The sequence below is a fragment of the Oncorhynchus masou genome, unplaced genomic scaffold (assembly GCF_036934945.1).
Source record: "Oncorhynchus masou masou isolate Uvic2021 unplaced genomic scaffold, UVic_Omas_1.1 unplaced_scaffold_1651, whole genome shotgun sequence".
Taxonomy (NCBI): Eukaryota; Metazoa; Chordata; class Actinopteri; order Salmoniformes; family Salmonidae; genus Oncorhynchus; species Oncorhynchus masou.
Window position 1 is genome coordinate 72,536 of NW_027006627.1, and position 10,331 is coordinate 82,866.

Genomic DNA, 10,331 nt, shown 5'->3' on the forward strand with positions numbered 1-10,331 from the left:
AATACATGTCCTCATAGATGGAAGGCAGGCGAGAGAAGGCGAGGTCAGGTGGCACCATTCTAGCCAATGAAAGGGCAGATACGTGTGTGAACAATAGGCCATATACAAGCTGTGTTTCACGTAGGTTTACCTGACGTTTTGATAAACGTGTAAATCTCTCTCGGTAGGACAAGGTGACTTTTATCAACATATTCGCCTGTCTTTACTCCCGAAAACTGAAACGCTAGTTAGCTGCTAATGTGGCTATCATAAAGAGTTACAAATGCTATGATCTGGACGAGACTGCCGAGGCAAAGGTAAGAATTTTTATTTTATTTCACCTTTATTTAACCAGGTAGGCTTAGTTGACAACAAGTTCTCATTTGCAACTGCGACCTGGCCAAGATAGCAGTGTGAACAGACAACAACACAGAGTTACACATGGAGTAAACAATTAACAAGTCAATAACACAGTAGAAAAAAAGACAGTCTATATACATTGTGTGCAAAAGGCATGAGGAGGTAGGTGAATAATTACAATTTTGCAGATTAACACTGGAGTGATAAATGATCAGTTGGTCATGTACATTACATTTACATTACATTTAAGTCATTTGGCAGACGCTCTTATCCAGAGCGACTTACATGTACAGGTAGAGATATTGGTGTGCAAAAGATAGACTATGTACAGCTGCAGCGATCGGTTAGCTGCTCAGATAGCAGATGTTTGAAGTTGGTGAGGGAGATAAAAGTCTCCAACTTCAGCGATTTTTGCAATTCGTTTCAGTCACAGGCAGCAGAGAACTGGAACGAAAGGCGGCCAAATGAGGTGTTGGCTTTAGGGATGATCAGTGAGATACACCTGCTGGAGCGCGTGCTACGTGTGGGTGTTGCTGTCGTGACCAGTGAACTGAGATAAGGCGGAGCTTTACCTAGCATGGACTTGTAGATGACCTAGAGCCAGTGGGTCTGGCGACGAATATGTAGCGAGGGCCAGCCGACTAGAGCATACAGGTTACAGTGGTGGGTGGTATAAGGTGCTTTAGTAACAAAAAGGATGGCATTGTGATAAACTGCATCCAGTTTGCTGAGTAGAGTATTGGAAGCCATTGGATATTATTGGATGACATCGTCGAGGATCGGTAGGATAGTCCGTTTTACTAGGGTAAGTTTGGCGGCATGAGTGAAGGAGGCTTTGTTGCGGAATAGAAAGCCGACTCTAGATTTGATTTTAGATTGGAGATGTTTGATATGAGTCTGGAAGGAGAGTTTACAGTCTAGCCAGACACCTAGGTACTTATAGATGTCCACATATTCTAGGTCGGAACCATCCAGGGTGGTGATGCTAGTCGGGCGTGCGGGTGCAGGCAGCGAACGGTTGAAAAGCATGCATTTGGTTTTACTAGCGTTTAAGAGCAGTTGGAGGCCACGGAAGGAGTGTTGTATGGCATTGAAGCTCGTTTGGAGGTTAGAAAGCACAGTGTCCAAGGACGGGCCGGAAGTATACAGAATGGTGTCGTTTGCGTAGAGGTGTATCAGTGAATCGCCCGCAGCAAGAGCAACATCATTGATATATACAGAGAAAAGAGTCGGCCCGAGAATTGAACCCTGTGGCACCCCCATAGAGACTGCCAGAGGACCGGACAGCATGCCCTCCGATTTGACACACTGAACTCTGTCTACAAAGTCGTTGGTGAACCAGGCAAGGCAGTCATCAGAAAAACCGAGGCTACTGAGTCTGCCGATAAGAATATGGTAATTGACAGAGTCGAAAGCCTTGGCAAGATCGATGAAGATGGCTGCACAGTACTGTCTTTTATCTATGACGGTTATGATATCATTTAGTACCTTTAGCGTGGCTGAGGTGCACCCGTGACCGGCTCGGAAACCAGATTGCACAGCGGAGAAGGTACGGTGGGATTCGAGATGGTCAGTGACCTGTTTGTTGACTTGGCTTTCGAAGACCTTAGATAGGCAGGGCAGGATGGATATAGGTCTGTAACAGTTTGGGTCCAGGGTGTCTCCCCCTTTGAAGAGGGGGATCACTCGGCAGCTTTCCAATCACAGGATATATTATCTAATATGTGCTAAATATAGTCATCAATAAATTGGCGTAAATATGTATTTAAATGGACAATTATGTACACTAGTGCAAGTTTTAAATTGACACAATGCCTATTAGTAAAGGACGTGCAGGAGCTTGCAAGGAATTGTAGTTTTGCATAATGTCGACGTTGATGCTATGGGTATTATGACACCTCCAATGTGGAGAGCTATATGGGAGACTCCTGGGAATACCAGCTGCTGTAAACTTTCTGCCCAGTAGATAGTACTGTTATAAACTTTGTATTATTTAGAACGGTGAGAATATGGTTTTATTAAATAGAGCGTTTGTGGTCAATTTGGTCACTGTCTTTTAAATGTGGTGCTGATAAATGTGTTGGTCAGATTCATTTTCCTTCTAATTTTTTAGAGCTGGAATCTTTATGTAAAGTTCTCAGTATTCCAGGGAAATAATCTTCAGGCTATATCCAAAAGATTAAGGAATACATGGTGGTTTGTAGTCTGTTTCATTGGGCATTTTAAATGTAATAGCTATTCTAATCCATCTACGTTTTTGAGTTACATACATAAACTTTAAATAGTCTGTCAATAGCTGTCAACACCAGCCCATATTTGCCAGGATCGGGCCTGGTTAGTACTTTGATGGGAGGCCACCTGGGAATACCAGGTGCTGTAAACTTTTTTGCCCAGTAGTTACTGTTGTAAACGCTCTTGTATTTATAACATTAATAATATAAAGGCCATTTTAAAATGGAATGGCTATTCTAGTCTCCCGACTATTTTGGTGTACACAAACTTGAAATAGTCTATCCAACTCTCTTTTCATACCTTACCAGGCTGAATACCCCAAAAGCTTTTGCCTGGTCTTTTTTTATACCTTTATTTAACTAGACAAGTCAGTTAAGAACAAATTCTTACTTACAATGACAGCCTACCGGGGAACAGTGGGTTAACTGCCTTGTTCAGGGGCAGAATGACAGCTCAGGGATTTGATCCAGCAACCTTTCAGTTACTGGCCCAACACTAACCACTAGGCTACCTGCCACCCCTGGTCAGTGCTGTGATAGGAGACCACCTGGGAATAACAAGTGCTGTTAGCTTTTGCCCAGCAGAGTGTACCGTTGTAAACACTCTTTTATTTATAACAGTAATAATATAAAGTCCATTTTCAAATTTAGTGGCTATTCTAGTTTTTAACTTTAAATCGTCTATCCAACTCTTGTTCTGTAGCTTACATGGTGGTAACAATGTCAAACTCTGTTATGCACATGTGCTGTATAAGCCTTAAGCTGGTACATTTCCATTGTATGTTTGTTTCATGTAAAAAGAAGCTAGTATTTTTCCTGTCTTGTCTGTGTCACTTGGTCACGCGGCCAAAGACAAATAGCCTCGGAGAGTGACCACAGTTTTTGAATCCATCCTGTTCTTTTTGTATCTTTCAAGCGCACAGCTGTATGGAGATATGAAGAGAACAGAGGCTAACTTGAGCAGCAATGACAATTCTATCAACAAAAAGGAGTAACAAAACTGGCATTATCACTTGTTTACGCTAAGTTCCCATCATGATCTCACTCTTGTTCGTTGGGCTCTTAACACTGCACCTTTTGAGTGATTTATTAACCGCTCCAGAATTGCAATTCTTATAATAAATGCTTGCTGTTTGAAGAATCTACACTCTCTCTTAATATCTGGTTAGAATTCACAACCCATACCAGCCGGAATACGCCTGATATCGTCTGATCTCTGAAGCTAAGCAGGCTCGGGCCTGGTTAGTACTTGGATTGGAGACCACCTGGGAACACAAGCTTCTTGCCCAGTACTGTTGTGAATGCACTTTTATTTATAACAGTAATAATATAAAGGCCATTTTAAAATGGAATGGTTATTCTAGTCTTTCGACTATTTCAGTGTATATTAACTCTTAATAGTCTATCCAAATCTCATTCAATAGCTTACGGCCATACCAGCCTGAATACGCCGATGTAATCTGATCTCGGAAGCTGAGCAGGCTTGCATATTGTTAATACTTGGATGAGAGACCGCCTGGGAATAACCAGTGCTGTGAGGCGACCGGGAGACCCATGAGGTGGTGCACAATTGACCCAGCTTTTTCTGGGTTAGGGGAGGGTCTGGCCAGCCGGGATGTCCTTGTCCCATTGCGTTTTTGTGACTCTTATGGCGCGTCGGGCGCATGCACGCTGACACGGTTGCCGGTTAATCAGTGTTTCCTCAAACACATTGGTGGGGCTGGCTTCCGGGTTAAGGGAGAAGTGTCTCAAGAAGCAGTGTGGCTTGGCAGGATTGTGGTTCAGAGGATGCATGGCTCTCAACCTTCCCAATCGGGAGTTGCTGCGATGGGACAAGACTGTAACTACCAATCTTCTGATCTCGGAAGCCAAACAGGCTGGCGTCTGGTTAGTATTTGGATGAGAGACCTCCTTGGAATAACAAGTGCTGTAAGCTTTTGCCCAGTAGAGTGTACTGTTTTAAAAGCTATTTTATTTATAACATTAATAATATAAAGGCCATTTTGAAATGACTACAATTAGTCTTTCAACTATTTTGGTGTACATTAACTTTAAATACTCACTTTATGGCCATACCAGCCTGAATACTCCCCTTTTTGGAGTTTCAGGAAGTGGATAAGCAGCAGGTGGCTGAGCGTTCAAGAGAGAGAAGAATTACCGCTTTCTTTAGGTTTATTTGATTCATAAGTTTGAAAGTTTGTGTGTGAGTGTAGTTTTTTTTTTTTTACATTTGTGTTATTATCCCTCAACAGCTGTTTGGGGGATCCTGCTTATATTAAAAAAATATATTTATATAAAAATATTTAAAAAATATATAAAAAAAATATAAAATATAAATATTGAAAAAAATAAGGTATGAGAAAGTACTGACGGTGAATGTGGAAATGATTGGGGAAGAAAAAATAACAACGATGGAATTGCTGAGAGGAATAAAGGAAGTTTGTGGAACGATACTTGGATGTAGAACGAAAGATCAAAAGAAATATGAAGTGAAAATGTCGCATGGAAATTGAAAAGAAAGACTAGGTGATGGGCTAAAGATTTAAAAAACTGTCAAATCATCGCTAAAGAACTGGGGAACGACAAACTTCAAATCTAATTTTAATAGTAATTTACATATATACATATACATATATATGGTTAGCAGATGTTAATGCGAGTGTAGCAAAATGCTTATGCTTCCAGTTCCGACCATACAGTAATATCTAACAAGTAATCTAACCTAACAATTTCACATCAACGACTTATACACACAAGTGTAAAGGAATGAATAATAATATGTACATAAAAATATATGAATGAGCAATGGAAACTTGTGGTGTCCTTTTTGAACTTAACTGCATACATTACGAATGGTGAGATACATAAAAAATGCTAAAAAGTGAAGGTGACCACGGCGATCAAGAGGAGGATGTGGCCAAGAACCGACATTTTAGACGGGATGCGATTTTGCAATGTGAAGTTTATGGACAATGTGCAATCATTGCTGTATTCCACAAAATGTATCACTGTCGAGGGATTTTAATATGTCCATGTGGTCCATGACATCAAGTGAAGGAATGTAGGCTTTGTATTCAGCCTTGGCACATTCTTAAGGAATGTCCGGAATTCCCATGCCATAAATGTAGTGAACAAGGGCACTATGCCAGAGAATGTTTGAACGTAGGTAATGTGTGCAGAATGTATGACAGACCAAAATATAGATGAAGCTCTAATAAGGAAAAAGAAAGTGATCACTTACTTTTTCAAACAATGGACCTCACTTCTGAGGACGATTAGGGGAGTATGCCTATGGAGAGAGAAGACTAGAGTGACATGGAGATTGTGTTGCAGCTACAGGTGACTCCAGAGACAGTGGCAGATACGCTTGGAGAGTCTGTGATGTTTTCTGGCAAAAGACGAGACGCAGTGTTAGTCTCTGCTGCTGATAAGGTGGAACAGCAGCACATGATGGGTGAATTAAATACATAGGTAGAGCTGGTGCAAGGTACTTCTTAGGTGCCTGAGCCAGTCTGTGAAAGGTACGCTAAAGAGAGAGCTGGGTGACTGTTAAATGCTTTCCAGCTGCTCGCCCCAAAAAATCGAAATCCGGAGGCTGATGATGAAATAGATAGTGAGGATCCTCAATTGTTTGCAAGGAATAAGAGGTTGTTGTTGAAAGCTAGAGATATGATGGGATTTGGAAAAAATAAAAAGTTGGTTTGAAATTACTTGTCATCATAACTTTCTCTCATGTCAGTCAATCCCCAGATAATAGTTAAGACTGTTTGCTGTCCAGTCATTACCACACCTATGAAGTCTCTATGATAAACTCCTGTGAGATCAATATTGTACAAAATGTTCAATCAAACTGAAGTGAGCTTGTTTATACTCTGATTATACTTCTGCACACAATAAGGATTACAGTCACATCCCTAAACGGTAACAGTTTGAGAAACAAAAACCAATTTGAGCAGGGTTTAGTGTCCGTTAAAGAAGACATGTTTTGTTTTCAAGAGATCAATTGGACGGACTCCAAAATACAGGAGATTAAGAGTAATGGTCTGATGACATTTTTTGTAGTCACGGAAGCAACAAAACATGTGGTGTGGCTATTTAAACAAAAATCGATGTGGTTCAAAATGTGAAACAAATACATGCTGATAATCATGGCAGACTTATTGTAATTGAATTTGAAGTTCAACATGTTATTTTTCGTTTAATTCATGTTTATGCTTCAAACATTGAATCTGAAAAGAGGGAAATGTTTCACAACTTAAAGAACTGTATACAGGTAGCTGACTTTAATGTGAGGTGTAGTAGAATGGATGCCTCTAGTTGTGCTAGATTAAAATATGATTCTTCTGATTCTTTGCATTATGTAAACTTATGAATGATGATAATGTAGTAGATATATGGACAATCCAAAGAGAAGAGTGTTTTCTGGAAGGCAGGTGGTTTTAAAGGAATTAAAACAAAGTAGAGTTGATTTATGTCTAGTAAAACAAGAAGTGGTACAGCATGTTAAGAAGATGTCATATACAGTGCATTTGGAAAGTATTCAGACCCATTGATCCCCCCCCCCCCACATTTTCTTAAGTACAGCCCTATTCTAAAATTATTATTTTTTTCAGTCCTCAGCAAACTACACACAATACCCCATCATAACAAAGCGCAAAGTTTTTTTTCTTCTAATTTATTAAAAGTAAAAAACATGAATACTTTATTTACATAAGTATTCAGACCATTTGCTATGAGACTCGACATTGAGCTCAGGTGGATCCTGTTTTCTATGATCATCCTTGACATGTTTCTACCTGTGGTAAATTCAATTGATTGGACATGATTTGCTCTGACCCAAATTATAAAAGATCCCACCAGGATATGTGAAACAGTGCAAAGTACAATTGACTTAACCTGTTGATGCTCTGGGGGCGCAATTTCATTTTTGGATGAAAAACGTTCCCGTTTTAAACAAGATATTTTGTCACAAAAAGATGCTCGACTATGCATATAATTGCTACCGTTCGAAAGAAAACACTCTGACGTGTCCAGAAATACAAAGATCTTCTCTGTGCGTGCCCTATAACGTGAGCTTCAGGCAAAACCAAGATGAGATGGCATCCAGGAAATGACAAGGATTTTTGAGGCTCTGTTTTTCATGATCTCCTTATATGGCTGTGAACGCAAGAGGAATGAGTCAACCCTTTCTGTCGTTTCCCCAAGGTGTCTGCAGCATTGTGACGTATTTGTGGGCAGATCATTGGAAGATTGACCATAACAGACCACATTTACCACTTGTCCGCCCGGTGTCCTGCGCCGAAATTGGTGCGCAAAAGTCACCTGTCAGTATTTTTCCAAACAATACAGAGAGTAAAGCAAGCTTCAACGAACTGCATGTCAATGAAGAGATATGTGAAAAAACACCTTGAGGACTGAGTCCAAACAACGTTTGCCATGTTTCGGTCGATATTATGTAGTTAATCCGGAAAAAGTTTTACGTTGTAGGTGACTGCATTTTCGGTTCGTTTCAGTAGCCAGGCGCAATGTAGAAAACGGAACGATTTCTCCTACACACAGACGCTTTCAGGAAACACTGCGCATTTGGTGTGTAACTGAGAGTCTCCTCATTGAAAACATCAGAAGCTCTTCAAAGGTAAATGATTTTATTTATTTGGTTATCTGGTTTTTGTGAAAATGTTGCGTGCTACATGTTATTCAAAATGCATTGCTAGCTTTGCATACTCTTACACAAATTAGTCAATTTCTATGGTTCAAAAGCATATTTTGAAAATCTGAGATGACAGTGTTGTTAAGAAAAGGCTAAGCTTGAGAGCAGATGCATTATTTTCATTTTATTTGCGATTTTCAGAAATCGTTAACGTTACATTATGCTAATGAGCTTCAGGCTATAACTGTATACAGGGTTTTTTCATAGCCAAACGTGAACAAAACGGAGCGATTTGTCCTACACAAATAATATTTTTTTGAAAAACTGCACATTTGCTATGTAACTGAGAGTCTCCTCATTGAAAACATCCGAAGCTCTTCAAAGTTAATGATTTTATCTATTTGGTTATCTGGCTTTTGTGAAAATGTTGCGTGCTACATGCTACACAAAATGCTATGCTAGCTTTGCATACTCTTACACAAATTAGTCAATTTCTATGGTTCAAAAGCATATTTTGAAAATCTGAGATGACAGTGTTGTTAAGAAAAGGCTAAGCTTGAGAGCAAACGCATTATTTTAATTTTATTTGCGATTTTCAGAAATCGTTAACGTTGCGTTATGCTAATGAGCCTGAGGCTTTAGTCACGATCCCGGATCCGGGATGGGGAGTTTCAACAGGTTAAAGGTCCAAAATGAAAATACAGAAAAAAAAATTCACTTCACGTCAAATTCAAGGAGCCTCCGGTGTCAATAAAAAAAAATCAACCATTTATCTATCGTCAATTAAGAGAAATCGTACAATGACAGATTGGTGATGTTCAAAAATAGGTGTTTTTTTTTCAACAGTTACAGATCCAGTTGCAGGGTGTTCATAAAAATATTTTTAAAGTGTGCTGCGGAGCTCTGCGAGATTTCTGTGATTTTCTATGATTTTCTGAAATAACACACACTCACTAAACCCTCCGTAAATAACTCAGTTCTTAACGTGAAGACTTAAAACTCAGGATTCTGTAAAGGCACACCCCAATCAGGATATGGGTTTATTTATAGCTTCCCGTGCCAACAGGAAGTGCCACTTAAATGGTGGCTGTTTCCAAGGGTTAAAAAGGTCAGATCTTTTCAAAACTTCATATGTGTGATTAGGCAACACCCATGAACTGTAAAATCAGTCATTTCTCCCAACAGATGTCAAAGAAAAGCTCTCACACACACACACAGCAAGGATGGAGTGACAAAGCGCGGTGCTTAACGACACAGAGAGCAGGCAATGGCATAAACATAATCCCAAGGCCGTGCCGAGTTCAATGAGATACCCTGCTTGACCGTAGCTCGCTCGGTCTAAGCGCAGCGACCATGAGAAAAGTAGGCCCAAAATGAAGCCTGCACCACAACGTCATTTGATTTTGGGTGACAGCGGCGGAACCGTTAGGTTTAGAAGGACAATTCAAACACAGGAATGTTCCTAAGGTCCTCCCGATCTGTGCAAGCCTAACCTTGACCGTGTGGCATTAACCCTTCACAGTTAAAAGAAGGTGTTTACATCAAACAGTTTGCATTGACTTCTGTCCCCATAGGAATACATTGCCTGCTCCTCTAAATTCAACCTGAGGCCTATGTGGGTTATGAATGCCTTATGAACCTGTCGTTGATGACAGTCCATAAGGCTAGTATGAGGTCTACCTGTGTTGATTCTAAGCTACCAGGACCAACCGGAAGTGGTTAAAATCACCCTGATAGTGTATATCCATACCCTGCCTGCAATTTGATAGACATAGGGCATTGAACCCTGTGTAAATCAGTCAATTCTTAACGTAAAGACTTAAAACTCAGGATTCTGTAAAAGCATAGCCCAATGAGGATATGTGTTGACTTATATCTTCCTGTGTCAACCGGAAGTGCCATAATTGGTGTCTCATGGGCTGTTTGGAAGGGTTAAAAAAATCAGATCTGTCCAAAACTTCATATGTGTGATTAGGCAACCCCCATGAACTGTAAATCAGTAATTTTTCCCATAAAAATTCAGTCCATAAATCAGTCAATTCTCAACTTAAAGACTTAAAACTCAGGATTCTGTAAGTGTCTATGTCAATCAAGACATGTGTTTACTTATA